This window comes from Borostomias antarcticus (assembly GCF_949987555.1).
Source record: "Borostomias antarcticus genome assembly, chromosome: 20".
In the NCBI taxonomy this organism is placed as follows: domain Eukaryota; kingdom Metazoa; phylum Chordata; class Actinopteri; order Stomiiformes; family Stomiidae; genus Borostomias; species Borostomias antarcticus.
In genome coordinates this window covers 21,064,655-21,086,888 of record NC_140253.1, presented here as the reverse complement: position 1 = coordinate 21,086,888, position 22,234 = coordinate 21,064,655, and the positions used below count along the sequence as shown (strand labels likewise).

The 22,234-nt window shown below is 47.0% G+C and overlaps 2 long non-coding RNA genes across 2 annotated transcripts; both read left to right on the top strand.

Moving 5' to 3' along the window:
- Positions 1–5,059: 5,059 nt before the first annotated feature.
- On the top strand, positions 5,060–6,255 carry LOC311322192. The gene is made up of 5 exons (XR_014630913.1): positions 5,060–5,080; positions 5,181–5,269; positions 5,435–5,509; positions 5,845–6,056; positions 6,136–6,255. It is a non-coding gene; the product is annotated as an uncharacterized lncRNA (long non-coding RNA).
- A 3,099-nt stretch (positions 6,256–9,354) lies between these two features.
- On the top strand, positions 9,355–9,958 carry LOC311322458. The gene is made up of 3 exons (XR_014630933.1): positions 9,355–9,504; positions 9,602–9,696; positions 9,823–9,958. It is a non-coding gene; the product is annotated as an uncharacterized lncRNA (long non-coding RNA).
- Positions 9,959–22,234: the final 12,276 nt, after the last annotated feature.

Here is a 22,234-nt window from a genome sequence, read left to right as displayed (position 1 = left end):
CTGTACAGTCATTTGTAATCTGCCTCAATGTACACGTTTGACCTGCCCAACCAATATAGGCAAATGAAGGTAAGCTGATCAAGTGGTCAGTCCTTAGATGGCTCAGTTGGTAGAGTGGAGGACTGTAGGTGAAATGTAGTCTGCAAGGCAGTAATCCTTAGGTCGCTCATTCAAATCTGGTTGGAAGTAGAAAGTGTTTTTGGGTTGGTTGGGCCAACAGAAATAAGTTTTTTTTTGGCAGTAATTACAACAGGTTTTGTCTACTCTAAAGAGTTCCCTGAACGGGAATCGAACCCAAGCCGCGGCGGTGAGAACGCCGAATCCTAACCACTAGACCATCAGGGACTGATGTGCTGCTAGTGTGTGGCCTTTGATGGGGGCTTTTTTCTTTTGCTGGTGTGCCACGCTCTCTTCCCAGTTGGGCGAAAAGCATTTCCTAAACTTATTCCCCTTGTACTTTGGTAGCAATTGCCTTACAGCATCAGGGACTAATGTGCTACCAGTGTATGGCCTTCGATGGGGGTTTTTTTTCTTGCTGGTGTGCAACACTCTCTTGCCAGTGGAGCAAAGAGCATTTCCTGAACTCCTTCCCCTAGTGCTCTGATAGCAGTTGCCCCACAGCACTTGGGGATGTAGCTCAGTGGTGGAGCGCATGCTTTGCATGTATGAGGCCCCGAGTTCAAACCTCGGCATCTACAGGACATCGCTGGACTATTGCAGGACCTTTTAAAAAGGACAAAGCAACATGGCTGCTCCTTTAGAATACTGTACAGTCATTTGTAATCTGCCTCAATGTACACGTTTGACCTGCCCAACCAATATAGGCAAATGAAGGTAAGCTGATCAAGTGGTCAGTCCTTAGATGGCTCAGTTGGTAGAGTGGAGGACTGTAGGTGAAATGTAGTCTGCAAGGCAATAATCCTTAGGTCGCTCATTCAAATCTGGCTGGAAGCAGGAATTGTTTTTGTGTTGGTTGGGCCCACAGAAATAAGCTTCTTTTTGGCAGTAATTACAGCAGGTTTTGTCTACTCCTCTAAAGAGTTCCCTGCCCGGGAAACAAACCCGGGCCGCGGCGGTGAGAGCGCCGAATCCTAACCACTAGACCATCAGGGACTGATGTGCTGCTAGTGTGTGGCCTTTGATGGGGGCTTTTTTCTTTTGCTGGTGTGCCACGCTCTCTTCCCAGTTGGGCGATAAGCATTTCCTAAACTTATTCCCCTTGTACTTTGGTAGCAATTGCCTTACAGCGTCAGGGACTAATGTGCTACCAGTGTATGGCCTTCGATGGGGGCTTTTTTTCTTGCTGGTGTGCAACACTCTCTTGCCAGTGGAGCAAAGAGCATTTCCTGAACTTCTTCCACTAGTGCTCTGATAGCAGTTGCCCCACAGCACTTGGGGATGTAGCTCAGTGGTGGAGCGCATGCTTTGCATGTATGAGGCCCCGAGTTCAAACCTCGGCATCTACAGGACATCGCTGGACTATTGCAGGACCTTTTAAAAAGGACAAAGCAACATGGCTGCTCCTTTAGAATACTGTACAGTCATTTGTAATCTGCCTCAATGTACACGTTTGACCTGCCCAACCAATATAGGCAAATGAAGGTAAGCTGATCAAGTGGTCAGTCCTTAGATGGCTCAGTTGGTAGAATGGAGGACTGTAGGTGAAATGTAGTCTGCAAGGCAGTACTCCTTAGGTCGCTCATTCAAATCTGGCTGGAAGCAGGAATTGTTTTTGTGTTGGTTGGGCCCACAGAAATAAGCTTCTTTTTGGCAGTAATTACAGCAGGTTTTGTCTACTCCTCTAAAGAGTTCCCTGCCCGGGAAACGAACCCGGGCCACGGCGGTGAGAGCGCCGAATCCTAACCACTAGACCATCAGGGACTGACGTGCTGCTAGTGTGTGGCCTTTGATGGGGGCTTTTTTCTTTTGCTGGTGTGCCACGCTCTCTTCCCAGTTGGGCGAAAAGCATTTCCTAAACTTATTCCCCTTGTACTTTGGTAGCAATTGCCTTACAGCATCAGGGACTAATGTGCTACCAGTGTATGGCCTTCGATGGGGGCTTTTTTTCTTGCTGGTGTGCAACACTCTCTTGCCAGTGGAGCAAAGAGCATTTCCTGAACTCCTTCCCCTAGTGCTCTGATAGCAATTGTCCCACAGCACTTGGGGATGTAGCTCAGTGGTAGAGCGCATGCTTTGCATGTATGAGGCCCCGAGTTCAATCCTCGGCATCTCCAGGACATCGCTGGACTATTGCAGGACCTTTTAAAAAGGACAAAGCAACATGGCTGCTCCTTTAGAGCACTTAGAGTCATTTGTAATCTGCCTCAATGTACACTTTTGACCTGCCCAACCAATATAGGCAAATGAAGGTAAGCTGATCAAGTGGTCAGTCCTTACCCTACTAACACAGTGGGTTGCAGCAACGTTGCACATAAGTTGTACTTAGGTAAGTTGCAACGTTACCATCAGGCGATGTTGTGACAACGTCCATCTAAGGTCGAAAATAACTTTACCCTTAAAGTCTAATTAGACTTTTCTGCAACGTTGCAGAAACATTGGCAATATGGGTCCCTGCAACGTCATTAAATAACGTTGCAGTGACGTTGGATTAAAGTCCTATTAGGCTAGCAATAGGATTGCAATCGGGCTATCCCGTGACGTCACTGCTTGCTTGGTTCACAGTTAAAGTAGGCAGGATTCTTTGCCAAACTGCTCCTGTCTTTTTTATTTTTTATTTTATTTTCGCTTATATCCTTCATATTGTACTGTATGTTGAGGTTAATAACGCATCTTAGAAATGTTATTGATTGTATATTTACCTGTTTGTTATAAATTGAATGCTTTTTCATTAATGAAAAAAAATTCTACTAACTTTTCGGTGTCGACCAAGATATCATTTTTCAAAAGACGTGTCGAGAAAACCCATTCATTCTCTCGGCATTATGGAACGCTTCCACTAGGGGGCGATGAGATCACTTTCCCTCCCTATAGATGGGTTCGCCGCCTACGTCACAGCAGAGCGAGCACGAGGCCTCTGGGTAAAAAGGCAACGCTAGCCACAGTAGCCAGGAGCTCCGTTTCATGTAGCTTATTATGCCTCAAAGCTGCTGTGCTGTGAACTGTACAAACAGAAAAGGACAAGATGATGGCCTCAGATTCTTCAGCATCCCCTCGAGATGTCACCCTTTTCAGAGGAACCGTCGAAAGCTGTGGTTTAAAGCCATAAAGAGAGCAGATTGGGGACCAACAAACACAGTGTGGTGCGCACTTCAGATCTGGTAAGTTATACCAGTTACCTCGGGGGTTTTTTTCTCATCAAATTACATTGATTTGACCGTTGGTTTAGCTATTTATTAGTTTACTTACCGGTAATATAAGATTTAAGTAAACAGAAGTAACTCATAACCTGAACGCTAAACTAAGTTCAGGAATTGGAAGCCTAATGCTAGCTAGCACGCTACCTAATGCTAGCTAACGCTACATAATGCTAGCTAGCACGCTCCCTACTAACACAGTGGGTTGCAGCAACGTTGCACATAAGTTGTACTTAGGTAAGTTGCAACGTTACCATCAGGCGATGTTGTGACAACGTCCATCTAAGGTCGAAAATAACTTTACCCTCCTAAGTCTAATTAGACTTTTCTGCAACGTTGCAGAAACATTGGCAATATGGGTCCCTGCAACGTCGTTAAATAACGTTGCTGTGACGTTGGATTAAAGTCATATTAGGCTAGCAATAGGATTGCAATCGGGCTATCCCGTGACGTCACTGCTTGCTTGGTTCACAGTTAAAGTAGGCAGGATTCTTTGGCAAACTGCTCCTGTCTTTTGTTCTTTTTTTAAATTTTCGCTTATATCCTTCATATTGTACTATGTTGAGGTGAATAACTCATCTTAGAAATGTTATTGATTCTATATTTCCCTGTTTGTTAACATTTAATGCTTTTTCATTAATTAAAACTAACGTTTCGGTGTCGACCAAGATATCATTTTTCAAAAGACGTGTCGAGAAATCCCATTCATTCTCTCGGCATTATGGAACACTTCCACTAGGGGGCGATGAGATCACTTTCCCTCCCTATAGATGGGTTCACCGCCTACGTCACAGCAGAGCGAGCACGCAGCCTCTTCGGGAAAAAGGAACGAGCGAACGAGGAACGAACTCGCTAGCTACTCGTTTCATGTAGCTAATTATGCCTCAAAGCTGCTGTGCTGTGAACTGTACAAACAGAAAAGAACAAGATGATGGCCTCAGATTCTTCAGCATCCCCTCGAGATGTCACCCTTTTCAGAGGAACCGTCGAAAGCTGTGGTTTAAAGCCATAAAGAGAACAGATTGGGGACTAAAACACTTTTTTTGTGTGGTGCGCACTCATCTCTGGTAAGTTATCTAGTTAACGTCACCTCGGGGTTTTTTCTCATCAAATTACATTGATTTGACTGTTGGTTTAGCTATTTATTTGTTTACTTACCGGTAATAATTTAAGTAAACAGAAGTAACTCATAACCTGCACGCTAAACTAAGTTCAGGAATTGGAAGCCCAATGCTAGCTAGCTAACGTTAGCTAGTGCTAGCTAACACGCTACCTAGTGCTAGCTAACACGCTACCTAGTGCTAGCTAACACGCTACCTAGTGCTAGCTAACACGCTACCTAGTGCTAGCTAACACGCTACCTAGTGCTAGCTAACACGCTACCTAGTGCTAGCTAACACGCTACCTAGTGCTAGCTAACACGCTACCTAGTGCTAGCTAACACACTACCTAATGCTAGCTAACACGCTACCTAGTGCTAGCTAACACGCTACCTAGTGCTAGCTAACACGCTACCTAGTGCTAGCTAGCTAAGTCAAGGCCCGAACTTGACTAATGTTTAGACAATATTGAAAATACTCCGACAAACTATTGCAAATATTTTTTCTGTTACTGCTGGCTTTGTGTTCGCCGCGAACATTTGCAGAAACATAAGCAAGCGAACGGTCTGAGATGTTAAGTTTTGTGTTAGTTAGCGTTAATATAAAATGGCCGCTGGACTCCTCTGCCAGCGGTCCAGTACAATCCACGTGTGCTGTACAATCCAGGTATGCATGTTTGTGTTGAAATGAAATGTCTATGCCTACTGCACACTGATAGTTGGACTATTTTTTATTTATTTTGAATACCATTTTACTCATCTTGCAGATTTTCCAAGCTTGTCCCATGTGGGCGAGCGGGGCCCAGGCCCCATTTATAGCACCCCAGCCAGATCATACAGCACCCAGCCAGACCAGGTAAGAGTGGCATGTACTGCTGTGGTGTCTACCTGTCTTGTCTTTATTTAGTTTCCCTCCAAATGCCAGAAGCCAAAGCCAACACCATAAAGTTTCCTGCCAATCCCATTCAGTTAGCTCTGTGATTGGCTTTTTTAGATTGAATACCATTTACTCATCTTGCAGATTTTCCGAGCTCATCCCCTGTGAGCGAAAACCATGCGAGCCCAGGCTTCATGTATAGCACCCCAGCCAGACCAGGTAAGAGTGGCATGTACTGCTGTGGTGTTGTGATGTCTACCTGTTAATGTCTTAATTTATTTTCCTTCAAATGCCAGAAGCCAAAGCATGCTGCCAACACCATACAGTTTCCTGCTCATCCCTTTCCTTTATCCCTTTTGTTTTTCAGTTAGGTCTGTGATGCCGTCGCCCAATAAAACGGCTCCAGCACCATTGACTCCATGTACCCCTCTACCTAATCGATGCTGCTCTGCAGATGCTGGTATGGGACTACTTCATGTTGCATGCAGGGATATATTTTGAGTTTCATTTAGTTTTATGTCAATGTACTTATAGCCACATCTGTGTTTATCTAGATTTCCAGAGGTCTGTACATCAGCAGTTCTCAGAGATGCGGGAGCAACTCCGTGAGCTTGCACGGACTGTGAGGGAACTGGCCCAGAGCACGCGGCCTGTGGAGTCTGGAGCCCAGGGAGAAGTGCTGGATGTACTGAACCCTGCCCAAACGGACGAGGAGCTGCAGGTCTGTGAGGCCAGGTTGAAGGACCGGGAACATCAGAGGAAGATGGTGAGTGTCTGCAGGGCGGAACTTTGTCTTATTTTTGCAGTGCAGGGAAGGGTACAGTAAATGACTCTTTGTTTTGCAGACACAATACCTAGGTGCCATTGGTGGCAGAGACTTGGCGGACACAGTCCGGCGGGTGCTGTCAGCTGTAGCCACACATGCGGTGTGGAGCGCCTACAGTGTGCACGGGAAGAAGGGGAAGAAGCCACTGAAGAGTATGACACTCTTCAATGTTCTAACATGTAAGAAATGGTTCATATTTTGAATATTTTTTAATACATCGTCTTTGTTCCATGACCGATGTGAATTGAAACCATTACCTTTCTTGATAACTTAAAGGTGCAGTGATGGTCTCCATGCCAAAGGCTACGATGGCGGAGGTGGCCGCCCAGCTGCAGGAGACATTGAAACATGCCCCTGCTAAATGCAGAAGGGTAAGTGATGTCTTTTTTTTTGGTTTCTCCTACCCAGTGTGACTGCATGGTTCCAAAGATTGTGTACCACTTTTTTGTGCATGTATGTGCGTTGTGTATTTACGGCCATTTCATTGTGTCTTTAGGTATCTGCAGAAGTCCGCCTGAGCACAGCCCATCCAAGCACAGTCCATCTGAGCACTGCCCAGCATTCTGATGAGGAAGACTTCCCTTCCTAGCTGCTCCCCAGCCCATCTCAGCACAGCCCCCCCCCCCCCAGCCCATCTGACGCCCACCCGCAGCCCATCTGAGCACAGCCTGCCATTTTTTTTGTAAATAACTTTTTTTTGTAAATAACTGTTTTTGTATTTTTTTTTTAATCCTTTTTGTTTTTAAACTTGTTTATCATGTTGCAGGCCAGACATTGTGTACTTTTTTAATAAAATAAATTGTTCTTGACTGAATGGTGTTGTCATAACTTTTGTACCATAATTTTGCTTGCTGCATTGACTATGACATTAATAGGCTCTTTGCACAAGCTCCACTACTTCCTGACTCTACAGGCGTATTTCTTTCCTGTCCTATACTAGTGGATGGAAGTGATTGATCAGGTGTGCTGCACACCGGATTCATCGCTATTGCTATCCAATAGTATAGGACGGTAAAGAACTATGCCTGTAGAGTCAGGAAGTAGTGGAGCTTGTGCAAAGAGCTGATTTGTTTTGTAATGCAAATTATATATGTAGCCAACGGAAGTGTAGACCACGTTGCAGCAACGTAACAAAGTAATATATAAACGTGTATACAACGTTGCAGCAATATACATCGAAATCATCACGGAAATCACAACGTTGTGTACACATTGCAGGCACGTTGCAGACACGTTGGACCTGCACGTTGCAGCAACTTGTGTGCAGATACCGCGTTTGCGTTGCATGCACGTTTAACTTGACGTTGAGTGGACCATACAAAAGTCTAAATTGCACGTTTCTGCAACATTGCTGCAACCTGATTGTGTTAGTAGGGCTGCCTAATGCTAGCTAACGCTACATAATGCTAGCTAGCACGCTGCCTAATGTTAGCTAACGCTACATAATGCTAGCTAGCACGCTGCCTAATGCTAGCTAACGCTACATAATGCTAGCTAGCACGCTGCCTAATGTTAGCTAACGCTACATAATGCTAGCTAGCACGCTGCCTAATGTTAGCTAACGCTACCTAATGTTAGCTAACGCTACCTAATGTTAGCTAACGCTACCTAATGCTAGCTAGCACGCTACCTAATGTTAGCTAGCTAAGTCAAGGCCCGAACTTGGCTAACGTTTAGACAATATTGCAAATACTCCGACAAACTATTGCACCTATAAAACCTTTTTTCTGTTACTGCTGGCTTTGTGTTCGCCGCGAACATTTGCAGAAACATAAGCGAACGGTCTGAGCTGGTAGTTTGTGTTAGGTAACGTTGAACACTAAAATGGCCGCTGGACTGAGGGAAATGTGAATTGTTTTTGACTGCTGAATTTGAGACTCACATTGGGAGCTCGCTCGTGTCAGGCTTTCTAAGGCCATCACGAATCTTAGGCTAATATTACATAGGCAACAGTGAAGGCGAAGCCAAGATAATGCTTTATATATTTCCATTTATCTGGAAAGTGGGAGACTGAGAACAATGCCACCCACGAGGTAACCGCGGTATCATAGACAATAGCGTTAGCTCGAAACAAAGATGGAGGCAGCTTTGTTTGCCACATTAGTAATATCGGTGTGTATTGTTGGAGTTCGAGTCAAAAACAGGCGTTCCTGTTAAAACTGAAACTGCATGTTTGTGTTGAAATGAAATGTCTATGCCTACTGCACACTGATAGTTGGACTATTTTTTATTTATTTTGAATACCATTTTACTCATCTTGCAGATTTTCCAAGCTTGTCCCATGTGGGCGAGCGGGGCCCAGGCCCCATTTATAGCACCCCAGCCAGATCATACAGCACCCCAGCCAGACCAGGTAAGAGTGGCATGTACTGCTGTGGTGTCTACCTGTCTTGTCTTTATTTAGTTTCCCTCCAAATGCCAGAAGCCAAAGCCAACACCATAAAGTTTCCTGCTAATCCCTTTAGGTTTTCAGTTAGCTCTGTGATTGGCTTTTTTAGATTGAATACCATTTACTCATCTTGCAGATTTTCCGAGCTCATCCCCTGTGAGCGAAAACCATGCGAGCCCAGGCTTCATGTATAGCACCCCAGCCAGACCAGGTAAGAGTGGCATGTACTGCTGTGGTGTTGTGATGTCTACCTGTTAATGTCTTAATTTATTTTCCTTCAAATGCTAGAAGCCAAAGCATGCTGCCAACACCATACAGTTTCCTGCTAATCCCTTTCCTTTATCCCTTTTGTTTTTCAGTTAGGTCTGTGATGCCGTCGCCCAATAAAACGGCTCCAGCACCATTGACTCCATGTACCCCTCTACCTAATCGATGCTGCTCTGCAGATGCTGGTATGGGACTACTTCATGTTGCATGCAGGGATATATTTTGAGTTTCATTTAGTTTTATGTCAATGTACTTATAGCCACATCTGTGTTTATCTAGATTTCCAGAGGTCTGTACATCAGCAGTTCTCAGAGATGCGGGAGCAACTCCGTGAGCTTGCACGGACTGTGAGGGAACTGGCCCAGAGCATGCGGCCTGGGGAGTCTGGAGCCCAGGGAGAAGTGCTGGATGTACTGAACCCTGCCCAAACGGACGAGGAGCTGCAGGTCTGTGAGGCCAGGTTGAAGGACCGGGAACATCAGAGGAAGATGGTGAGTGTCTGCAGGGCAGAACTTTGTCTTATTTTTGCAGTGCAGGGAAGGGTACAGTAAATGACTGTCTTTGTTTTGCAGACACAATACCTAGGTGCCATTGGTGGCAGAGACTTGGCGGACACAGTCCGGCGGGTGCTGTCAGCTGTAGCCACACATGCGGTGTGGAGCGCCTACAGTGTGCGTGGGAAGAAGGGGAAGAAGCCACTGAAGAGTATGACACTCTTCAATGTTCTAACACGTAAGAAATGGTTCATATTTTGAATATTTTTTAATACATCGTCTTTGTTCCATGACCGATGTGAATTGAAACCATTACCTTTCTTGATAACTTAAAGGTGCAGTGATGGTCTCCATGCCAAAGGCTATGATGGCGTAGGTGGCCGCCCAGCTGCAGGAGACATTGAAACATGCCCCTGCTAAATGCAGAAGGGTAAGTGATGTCTTTTTTTTTTGGTTTCTCCTACCCAGTGACACTGCATGGTTCCAAAGATTGTGTACCACTTTTTTGTGCATGTATGTGCGTTGTGTATTTACGGCCATTTCATTGTGTCTTTAGGTATCTGCAGAAGTCCGCCTGAGCACAGCCCATCCAAGAACAGTCCATCTGAGCACTCCCCAGCATTCTGATGAGGAAGACTTCCCTTCCTAGCTGCCCCCCAGCCCATCTGACGCCCCCCTGCAGCCCATCTGAGCACAGCAACCCACCCCCCCCAGCCCATCTGACGCCCCCCTGCAGCCCATCTGAGCACAGCTCCCCCCCAGCCCATCTGACGCCCACCCGCAGCCCATCTGAGCACAGCCCCCCCCCAAGCCCATCTGACGCCCACCCGCAGCCCATCTGAGCACAGCCCCCCCCCCCCCATCTGAGCACAGCCTGCCTTTTTTTTTTTTTTTTATAACTTTTTTTGTAAATAACTTTTTGTATTTTTTTTTTTTAAATCCTTTTTGTTTTTAAACTTAAAGTTTATCATGTTGCAGGCCAGACATTGTGTACTTTTTTAATAAAATAAATTGTTCTTGACTGAATGGTGTTGTGTCATAACTTTTGTACCATAATTTTGCTTGCTGCATTGACTATGGCATTAATAGGCTCCTTGCACAAGCTCCACTACTTCCTGACACTCTACAGGCGTATTTCTTTCCTGTCCTATACTAGTGGATGGAAGTGATTGATCAGGTGTGCTGCACACCGGATTCATCGCTATTGCTATCCAATAGTATAGGACGGTAAAGAAATATGCCTGTAAAGAGTTTCAGGAAGTAGTGGAGCTTGTGCAAGGAGCTGATTTGTTTTGTAATGCAAATTATAAATGTAGCCAACGGAAGTGTAGACCACGTTGCAGCAACGTAACAAAGTAATATATAAACGTGTATACAACGTTGCAGCAATATACATCGAAATCATCGCGGAAATCACAACGTTGTGTACACATTGCAGGCACGTTGCAGACACGTTGGACCTGCACGTTGCAGCAACTTGTGTGCAGATACCGCGTTTGCGTTGCATGCACGTTTAACTTGACGTTGAGTGGACCATACAAAAGTCTAAATTGCACGTTTCTGCAACATTGCTGCAACCTGATTGTGTTAGTAGGGTAGATGGCTCAGTTGGTAGAGTGGAGGACTGTAGGTGAAATGTAGTCTGCAAGGCAGTACTCCTTAGGTCGCTCATTCAAATCTGGCTGGAAGCAGGAATTGTTTTTGTGTTGGTTGGGCCCACAGAAATAAGCTTCTTTTTGGCAGTAATTACAGCAGGTTTTGTCTACTCCTCTAAAGAGTTCCCTGCCCGGGAAACGAACCCGGGCCGCAGCAGTGAGAGCGCCGAATCCTAACCACTAGACCATCAGGGACTGATGTGCTGCTAGTGTGTGGCCTTTGATGGGGGCTTTTTTCTTTTGCTGGTGTGCCACGCTCTCTTCCCAGTTGGGCGAAAAGCATTTCCTAAACTTATTCCCCTTGTACTCTGGTAGCAATTGCCTTACAGCATCAGGGACTAATGTGCTACCAAAGTATGGCCTTCGATGGGGGCTTTTTTTCTTGCTGGTGTGCCACACTCTCTTGCCAGTGGAGCAAAGAGCATTTCCTGAACTTCTTCCACTAGTGCTCTGATAGCAATTGTCCCACAGCACTTGGGGATGTAGCTCAGTGGTAGAGCGCATGCTTTGCATGTATGAGGCCCCGAGTTCAATCCTCGGCATCTCCAGGACATCCCTGGACTATTGCAGGACCTTTTAAAAAGGACAAAGCAACATGGCTGCTCCTTTAGAGCACTGTACAGTCATTTGTAATCTGCCTCAATGTACACTTTTGACCTGCCCAACCAATATAGGCAAATGACGGTAAGCTGACCAAGTGGTCAGTCCTTAGATGGCTCAGTTGGTAGAGTGGAGGACTGTAGGTGAAATGTAGTCTGCAAGGCAGTAATCCTTAGGTCGCTCATTCAAATCTGGCTGGAAGCAGGAAGTGTTTTTGTGTTGGTTGGGCCCACAGAAATAAGCTTCTTTTTGGCAGTAATTACAGCAGGTTTTGTCTACTCCTCTAAAGAGTTCCCTGCCCGGGAAACGAACCCGGGCCGCGGCGGTGAGAGCGCCGAATCCTAACCACTAGACCATCAGGGACTGACGTGCTGCTAGTGTGTTGCCTTTGATGGGGGCTTTTTTCTTTTGCTGGTGTGCCACGCTCTCTTCCCAGTTGGGCGAAAAGCATTTCCTAAACTTATTCCCCTTGTACTTTGGTAGCAATTGCCTTACAGCATCAGGGACTAATGTGCTACCAGTGTATGGCCTTCGATGGGGGCTTTTTTTCTTGCTGGTGTGCAACACTCTCTTGCCAGTGGAGCAAAGAGCATTTCCTGAACTCCTTCCCCTAGTGCTCTGATAGCAGTTGCCCCACAGCACTTGGGGATGTAGCTCAGTGGTAGAGCGCATGCTTTGCATGTATGAGGCCCCGAGTTCAAACCTCGGCATCTACAGGACATCGCTGGACTATTGCAGGACCTTTTAAAAAGGACAAAGCAACATGGCTGCTCATTTAGAATACTGTACAGTCATTTGTAATCTGCCTCAATGTACACGTTTGACCTGCCCAACCAATATAGGCAAATGAAGGTAAGCTGATCAAGTGGTCAGTCCTTAGATGGCTCAGTTGGTAGAGTGGAGGACTGTAGGTGAAATGTAGTCTGCAAGGCAGTACTCCTTAGGTCGCTCATTCAAATCTGGCTGGAAGCAGGAATTGTTTTTGTGTTGGTTGGGCCCACAGAAATAAGCTTCTTTTTGGCAGTAATTACAGCAGGTTTTGTCTACTCCTCTAAAGAGTTCCCTGCCCGGGAAACGAACCCGGGCCGCAGCAGTGAGAGCGCCGAATCCTAACCACTAGACCATCAGGGACTGATGTGCTGCTAGTGTGTGGCCTTTGATGGGGGCTTTTTTCTTTTGCTGGTGTGCCACGCTCTCTTCCCAGTTGGGCGAAAAGCATTTCCTAAACGTATTCCCCTTGTACTCTGGTAGCAATTGCCTTACAGCATCAGGGACTAATGTGCTACCAAAGTATGGCCTTCGATGGGGGCTTTTTTTCTTGCTGGTGTGCCACACTCTCTTGCCAGTGGAGCAAAGAGCATTTCCTGAACTTCTTCCACTAGTGCTCTGATAGCAATTGTCCCACAGCACTTGGGGATGTAGCTCAGTGGTAGAGCGCATGCTTTGCATGTATGAGGCCCCGAGTTCAATCCTCGGCATCTCCAGGACATCGCTGGACTATTGCAGGACCTTTTAAAAAGGACAAAGCAACATGGCTGCTCCTTTAGAGCACTTAGAGTCATTTGTAATCTGCCTCAATGTACACTTTTGACCTGCCCAACCAATATAGGCAAATGAAGGTAAGCTGATCAAGTGGTCAGTCCTTAGATGGCTCAGTTGGTAGAGTGGAGGACTGTAGGTGAAATGTAGTCTGCAAGGCAGTACTCCTTAGGTCGCTCATTCAAATCTGTCTGGAAGCAGGAATTGTTTTTGTGTTGGTTGGGCCCACAGAAATAAGCTTCTTTTTGGCAGTAATTACAGCAGGTTTTGTCTACTCCTCTAAAGAGTTCCCTGCCCGGGAAACGAACCCGGGCCGCAGCAGTGAGAGCGCCGAATCCTAACCACTAGACCATCAGGGACTGATGTGCTGCTAGTGTGTGGCCTTTGATGGGGGCTTTTTTCTTTTGCTGGTGTGCCACGCTCTCTTCCCAGTTGGGCGAAAAGCATTTCCTAAACTTATTCCCCTTGTACTCTGGTAGCAATTGCCTTACAGCATCAGGGACTAATGTGCTACCAAAGTATGGCCTTCGATGGGGGCTTTTTTTCTTGCTGGTGTGCCACACTCTCTTGCCAGTGGAGCAAAGAGCATTTCCTGAACTTCTTCCACTAGTGCTCTGATAGCAATTGTCCCACAGCACTTGGGGATGTAGCTCAGTGGTAGAGCGCATGCTTTGCATGTATGAGGCCCCGAGTTCAATCCTCGGCATCTCCAGGACATCCCTGGACTATTGCAGGACCTTTTAAAAAGGACAAAGCAACATGGCTGCTCCTTTAGAGCACTGTACAGTCATTTGTAATCTGCCTCAATGTACACTTTTGACCTGCCCAACCAATATAGGCAAATGACGGTAAGCTGACCAAGTGGTCAGTCCTTAGATGGCTCAGTTGGTAAAGTGGAGGACTGTAGGTGAAATGTAGTCTGCAAGGCAGTAATCCTTAGGTCGCTCATTCAAATCTGGCTGGAAGCAGGAAGTGTTTTTGTGTTGGTTGGGCCCACAGAAATAAGCTTCTTTTTGGCAGTAATTACAGCAGGTTTTGTCTACTCCTCTAAAGAGTTCCCTGCCCGGGAAACGAACCCGGGCCGCGGCGGTGAGAGCGCCGAATCCTAACCACTAGACCATCAGGGACTGACGTGCTGCTAGTGTGTGGCCTTTGATGGGGGCTTTTTTCTTTTGCTGGTGTGCCACGCTCTCTTCCCAGTTGGGCGAAAAGCATTTCCTAAACTTATTCCCCTTGTACTTTGGTAGCAATTGCCTTACAGCATCAGGGACTAATGTGCTACCAGTGTATGGCCTTCGATGGGGGCTTTTTTTCTTGCTGGTGTGCAACACTCTCTTGCCAGTGGAGCAAAGAGCATTTCCTGAACTCCTTCCCCTAGTGCTCTGATAGCAGTTGCCCCACAGCACTTGGGGATGTAGCTCAGTGGTAGAGCGCATGCTTTGCATGTATGAGGCCCCGAGTTCAAACCTCGGCATCTACAGGACATCGCTGGACTATTGCAGGACCTTTTAAAAAGGACAAAGCAACATGGCTGCTCATTTAGAATACTGTACAGTCATTTGTAATCTGCCTCAATGTACACGTTTGACCTGCCCAACCAATATAGGCAAATGAAGGTAAGCTGATCAAGTGGTCAGTCCTTAGATGGCTCAGTTGGTAGAGTGGAGGACTGTAGGTGAAATGTAGTCTGCAAGGCAGTACTCCTTAGGTCGCTCATTCAAATCTGGCTGGAAGCAGGAATTGTTTTTGTGTTGGTTGGGCCCACAGAAATAAGCTTCTTTTTGGCAGTAATTACAGCAGGTTTTGTCTACTCCTCTAAAGAGTTCCCTGCCCGGGAAACGAACCCGGGCCGCAGCAGTGAGAGCGCCGAATCCTAACCACTAGACCATCAGGGACTGATGTGCTGCTAGTGTGTGGCCTTTGATGGGGGCTTTTTTCTTTTGCTGGTGTGCCACGCTCTCTTCCCAGTTGGGCGAAAAGCATTTCCTAAACGTATTCCCCTTGTACTCTGGTAGCAATTGCCTTACAGCATCAGGGACTAATGTGCTACCAAAGTATGGCCTTCGATGGGGGCTTTTTTTCTTGCTGGTGTGCCACACTCTCTTGCCAGTGGAGCAAAGAGCATTTCCTGAACTTCTTCCACTAGTGCTCTGATAGCAATTGTCCCACAGCACTTGGGGATGTAGCTCAGTGGTAGAGCGCATGCTTTGCATGTATGAGGCCCCGAGTTCAATCCTCGGCATCTCCAGGACATCGCTGGACTATTGCAGGACCTTTTAAAAAGGACAAAGCAACATGGCTGCTCCTTTAGAGCACTTAGAGTCATTTGTAATCTGCCTCAATGTACACTTTTGACCTGCCCAACCAATATAGGCAAATGAAGGTAAGCTGATCAAGTGGTCAGTCCTTAGATGGCTCAGTTGGTAGAGTGGAGGACTGTAGGTGAAATGTAGTCTGCAAGGCAGTACTCCTTAGGTCGCTCATTCAAATCTGTCTGGAAGCAGGAATTGTTTTTGTGTTGGTTGGGCCCACAGAAATAAGCTTCTTTTTGGCAGTAATTACAGCAGGTTTTGTCTACTCCTCTAAAGAGTTCCCTGCCCGGGAAACGAACCCGGGCCGCAGCAGTGAGAGCGCCGAATCCTAACCACTAGACCATCAGGGACTGATGTGCTGCTAGTGTGTGGCCTTTGATGGGGGCTTTTTTCTTTTGCTGGTGTGCCACGCTCTCTTCCCAGTTGGGCGAAAAGCATTTCCTAAACTTATTCCCCTTGTACTCTGGTAGCAATTGCCTTACAGCATCAGGGACTAATGTGCTACCAAAGTATGGCCTTCGATGGGGGCTTTTTTTCTTGCTGGTGTGCCACACTCTCTTGCCAGTGGAGCAAAGAGCATTTCCTGAACTTCTTCCACTAGTGCTCTGATAGCAATTGTCCCACAGCACTTGGGGATGTAGCTCAGTGGTAGAGCGCATGCTTTGCATGTATGAGGCCCCGAGTTCAATCCTCGGCATCTCCAGGACATCCCTGGACTATTGCAGGACCTTTTAAAAAGGACAAAGCAACATGGCTGCTCCTTTAGAGCACTGTACAGTCATTTGTAATCTGCCTCAATGTACACTTTTGACCTGCCCAACCAATATAGGCAAATGACGGTAAGCTGACCAAGTGGTCAGTCCTTAGATGGCTCAGTTGGTAAAGTGGAGGACTGTAGGTGAAATGTAGTCTGCAAGGCAGTAATCCTTAGGTCGCTCATTCAAATCTGGCTGGAAGCAGGAAGTGTTTTTGTGTTGGTTGGGCCCACAGAAATAAGCTTCTTTTTGGCAGTAATTACAGCAGGTTTTGTCTACTCCTCTAAAGAGTTCCCTGCCCGGGAAACGAACCCGGGCCGCGGCGGTGAGAGCGCCGAATCCTAACCACTAGACCATCAGGGACTGACGTGCTGCTAGTGTGTGGCCTTTGATGGGGGCTTTTTTCTTTTGCTGGTGTGCCACGCTCTCTTCCCAGTTGGGCGAAAAGCATTTCCTAAACTTATTCCCCTTGTACTTTGGTAGCAATTGCCTTACAGCATCAGGGACTAATGTGCTACCAGTGTATGGCCTTCGATGGGGGCTTTTTTTCTTGCTGGTGTGCAACACTCTCTTGCCAGTGGAGCAAAGAGCATTTCCTGAACTCCTTCCCCTAGTGCTCTGATAGCAGTTGCCCCACAGCACTTGGGGATGTAGCTCAGTGGTAGAGCGCATGCTTTGCATGTATGAGGCCCCGAGTTCAAACCTCGGCATCTACAGGACATCGCTGGACTATTGCAGGACCTTTTAAAAAGGACAAAGCAACATGGCTGCTCATTTAGAATACTGTACAGTCATTTGTAATCTGCCTCAATGTACACGTTTGACCTGCCCAACCAATAAAGGCAAATGAAGGTAAGCTGATCAAGTGGTCAGTCCTTAGATGGCTCAGTTGGTAGAGTGGAGGACTGTAGGTGAAATGTAGTCTGCAAGGCAGTACTCCTTAGGTCGCTCATTCAAATCTGGCTGGAAGCAGGAATTGTTTTTGTGTTGGTTGGGCCCACAGAAATAAGCTTCTTTTTGGCAGTAATTACAGCAGGTTTTGTCTACTCCTCTAAAGAGTTCCCTGCCCGGGAAACGAACCCGGGCCGCAGCAGTGAGAGCGCCGAATCCTAACCACTAGACCATCAGGGACTGATGTGCTGCTAGTGTGTGGCCTTTGATGGGGGCTTTTTTCTTTTGCTGGTGTGCCACGCTCTCTTCCCAGTTGGGCGAAAAGCATTTCCTAAACGTATTCCCCTTGTACTCTGGTAGCAATTGCCTTACAGCATCAGGGACTAATGTGCTACCAGTGTATGGCCTTCGATGGGGGCTTTTTTTCTTGCTGGTGTGCCACACTCTCTTGCCAGTGGAGCAAAGAGCATTTCCTGAACTCCTTCCCCTAGTGCTCTGATAGCAGTTGCCCCACAGCACTTGGGGATGTAGCTCAGTGGTAGAGCGCTTTGCATGTATGAGGCCCCGAGTTCAAACCTCGGCATCTCCAGGACATCGCTGGACTATTGCAGGACCTTTTAAAAAGGACAAAGCAACATGGCTGCTCCTTCAGAGTACTGTACAGTCATTTGTAATCTGCCTCAATGTACACGTTTGACCTGCCCAACCAATATAGGCAAATGAAGGTAAGCTGATCAAGTGGTCTGTCCTTAGATGGCTCAGTTGGTAGAGTGGAGGACTGTAGGTGAAATGTAGTCTGCAAGGCAGTAATCCTTAGGTCGCTCATTCAAATCTGGCTGGAAGTAGGAAGTGTTTTTGTGTTGGTTGGGCCCACAGAAATAAGCTTCTTTTTGGCAGTAATTACAGCAGGTTTTGTCTACTCCTCTAAAGAGTTCCCTGACCGGGAATCGAACCCGGGCCGCGGCGGTGAGAGCGCCGAATCCTAACCACTAGACCATCAGGGACTGATGTGCTGCTAATGTGTGGCCTTTGATGAGGGCTTTTTTTTTTGCTGGTGTGCCACGCTCTCTTACCAGTTGGGCGAAAAGCATTTCCTAAACTTATTCCCCTTGTACTCTGGTAGCAATTGCCTTACAGCATCAGGGACTAATGTGCTACCAGTGTATGGCCTTCGATGGGGGCTTTTTTTCTTGCTGGTGTGCCACACTCTCTTGCCAGTGGAGCAAAGAGCATTTCCTGAACTCCTTCCCCTAGTGCTCTGATAGCAGTTACCCCACAGCACTTGGGGATGTAGCTCAGTGGTAGAGCGCATGCTTTGCATGTATGAGGCCCCGAGTTCAATCCTCGGCATCTCCAGGACATCGCTGGACTATTGCAGGACCTTTTAAAAAGGACAAAGCAACATGGCTGCTCCTTTAGAGTACTGTACAGTCATTTGTAATCTGCCTCAATGTACACGTTTGACCTGCCCAACCAATATAGACAAATGAAGGTAAGCTGATCAAGTGGTCTGTCCTTAGATGGCTCAGTTGGTAGAGTGGAGGACTGTAGGTGAAATGTAGTCTGCAAGGCAGTAATCCTTAGGTCGCTCATTCAAATCTGGCTGGAAGTAGGAAGTGTTTTTGTGTTGGTTGGGCCCACAGAAATAAGCTTCTTTTTGGCAGTTTTACAGCAGGTTTTGTCTACTCCTCTAAAGAGTTCCCTGACCGGGAATCGAACACAGGCCGCGGCGGTGAGAGCGCCGAATCCTAACCACTAGACCCTTAGGGACTGATGTGCTGCTAGTGTGTGGCCTTTGATGGGGGCTTTTTTCTTTTGCTGGTGTGCCACGCTCTCTTCCCAGTTGGGCGAAAAGCATTTCCTAAACTTATTCCCCTAGTGCTCTGATAGCAGTTGCCCCACAGCACTTTGGGATGTAGCTCAGTGGTAGAGCGCATGCTTTGCATGTATGAGGCCCCGAGTTCAATCGTCGGCATCTCCAGGACATCGCTGGACTATTGCAGGACCTTTTAAAAAGGACAAAGCAACATGGCTGCTCCTTTAGAGTACTGTACAGTCATTTGTAATCTGCCTCAATGTACACGTTTGACCTGCCCAACCAATATAGGCAAATGAAGGTAAGCTGATCAAGTGTTCAGTCCTTAGATGGCTCAGTTGGTAGAGTGGAGGACTGTAGGTGAAATGTAGTCTGCAAGGCAGTAATCCTTAGGTCGCTCATTCAAATCTGGCTGGAAGTAGGAAGTGTTTTGTGTTGGTTGGGCCCACAGAAATAAGCTTCTTTTTGGCAGTAATTACAGCAGGTTTTGTCTACTCCTCTAAAGAGTTCCCTGACCGGGAATCGAACCCGGGCCGCGGCGGTGAGAGCGCCGAATCCTAACCACTAGACCATCAGGGACTGATGTGCTGCTAGTGTGTGGCCTTTGATGGGGGCTTTTTTTTTTGCTGGCGTGCCACGCTCTCTTCCCAGTTGGGCGAAAAGCATTTCCTAAACTTATTCCCCTAGTGCTCTGATAGCAGTTGCCCCACAGCACTTGGGGATGTAGCTCAGTGGTAGAGCGCATGCTTTGCATGTATGAGGCCCCGAGTTCAATCCTCGGCATCTCCAGGACATCGCTGGACTATTGCAGGACCTTTTAAAAAGGACAAAGCAACATGGCTGCTCTTTTAGAGTACTGTACAGTCATTTGTAATCTGCCTCAATGTACACGTTTGGGCTGCCCAACCAATATAGGCAAATGAAGGTAAGCTGATCAAGTGATCAGTCCTTAGATGGCTCAGTTGGTAGAGTGGAGGACTGTAGGTGAAATGTAGTCTGCAAGGCAGTAATCCTTAGGTCGCTCATTCAAATCTGGCTGGAAGTAGGAAGTGTTTTTGTGTTGGTTGGGCCCACAGAAATGAGCTTCTTTTTGGCAGTTATTACAGCAGGTTTTGTCTACTCCTCTAAAGAGTTCCCTGACCGGGAATCGAACCCGGGCCGCGGCGGTGAGAGCGCCGAATCCTAACCACCAGACCATCAGGGACTGATGTGCTGCTAGTGTGTGGCCTTTGATGGGGGCTTTTTTTTTTTTTGCTGGTGTGCCACGCTCTCTTCCCAGTTGGCGAAAAGCATTTCCTAAACTTATTCCCCTTGTACTCTGGTAGCAATTGCCTTACAGCATCAGGGACTAATGTGCTACCAGTGTATGGCCTTCGATGGGGGCTTTTTTTCTTGCTGGTGTGCAACACTCTCTTGCCAGTGGAGCAAAGAGCATTTCCTGAACTCCTTCCCCTAGTGCTCTAATAGCAGTTGCCCCACAGCACTTGGGGATGTAGCTCAGTGGTAGAGCGCATGCTTTGCATATATGAGGCCCTGCGTTCAATCCTGGGCATCTCCAGGACATCGCTGGACTATTGCAGGACCTTTTAAAAAGGACAAAGCAACATGGCTGCTCCTTTAGAGTACTGTACAGTCATTTGTAATCTGCCTCAATGTACACGTTTGACCTGCCCAACCAATATAGGCAAATGAAGGTAAGCTGATCAAGTGGACAGTACTTAAATGGCTCAGTTGGTAGAGTGGAGGACTGTAGGTGAAATGTAGTCTGCAAGGCAGTAATCCTTAGGTCGCTCATTCAAATCTGGCTGGAAGTAGGAAGTGTTTTTGTGTTGGTTGGGCCCACAGAAATAAGCTTCTTTTTGGCAGTAATTACAGCAGGTTTTGTCTACTCCTCTAAAGAGTCCCCTGACCGGGAATCGAACCCGGGCCGCAGCGGTGAGAGCGCCGAATCCTAACCACCAGACCATCAGGGACTGATGTGCTGCTAGTGTGTGGCCTTTGATGGGGGCTTTTTTCTTTTGCTGCTGTGCCACGCTCTCTTCCCAGTTGGGCGAAAAGCATTTCCTAAACTTTTCCCCTTGTACTCTGGTACTCATGTATGAGGCCCCGAGTTCAATCCTCGGCATCTCCAGGACATCGCTGGACTATTGCAGGACCTTTTAAAAAGGACAAAGCAACATGGCTGCTCCTTTAGAGTACTGTACAGTCATTTGTAATCTGCCTCAATGTACACGTTTGACCTGCCCAACCAATATAGGTAAGCTGATCAAGTGGACAGTACTTAGATGGCTCAGTTGGTAGAGTGGAGGACTGTAGGTTAAATGTAGTCTGCAAGGCAGTAATCCTTAGGTCGCTCATTCAAATCTGGTTGGAAGTAGGAAGTGTTTTTGTGTTGGTTGGGCACACAGAAATAAGCTACTTTTTGGCAGTAATTACAGCAGGTTTTGTCTACTCCTCTAAAGAGTTTCCTGACCGGGAATCGAACAAGGGCCGCGGCGGTGAGAGCGCAGAATCCTAACCACTAGACCACCAGGGACTGATGTGCTGCTAGTGTGTGGCCTTTGATGGGGGCTTTTTTCTTTTGCTGATGTTCCACGCTCTCTTACCAGTTGGGCAAAAAGCATTTCCTGAACTTATTCCCCTTGTACTCTGGTAGCAATTGCCTTACAGCATCAGGGACTAATGTGCTACCAGTGTATGGCCTTCGATGGGGGCTTTTTTTCTTGCTGGTGTGCCACACTCTCTTGCCAGTGGAGCAAAGAGCATTTCCTGAACTTCTTCCCCTAGTGCTCTGATAGCAATTATCCCACAGCACTTGGGGATGTAGCTCAGTGGTAGAGCGCATGCTTTGCATGTATGAGGCCCCAAGTTCAATCCTGGGCATCTCCAGGACATCGCTGGACTATTGCAGGACCTTTTAAAAAGGACAAAGCAACATGGCTGCTCCTTTAGAGTACTGTACAGTCATTTGTAATCTGCCTCAATGTACACATTTGACCTGCCCAACCAATATAGGCAAATGAAGGTAAGCTGATCAAGTGATCAGTCCTTAGATGGCTCAGTTGGTAGAGTGGAGGACTGTAGGTGAAATGTAGTCTGCAAGGCAGTAATCCTTAGGTCGCTCATTCAAATCTGGCTGGAAGTAGGAAGTGTTTTTGTGTTGGTTGGGCCCACAGAAATAAGCTTCTTTTTGGCAGTAATTACAGCAGGTTTTGTCTACTCCTCTAAAGAGTTCCCTGACCGGGAATCGAATCCGACCGCGGCGGTGAGAGCGCCGAATCCTAACCACCAGACCATCAAGGACTGATGTGCTGCTAGTGTGTGGCCTTTGATGGGGGCTTTTTTCTTTTGCTGGTGTGCCATGCTCTCTTCCCAGTTGGGCGAAAAGCATTTCCTAAAC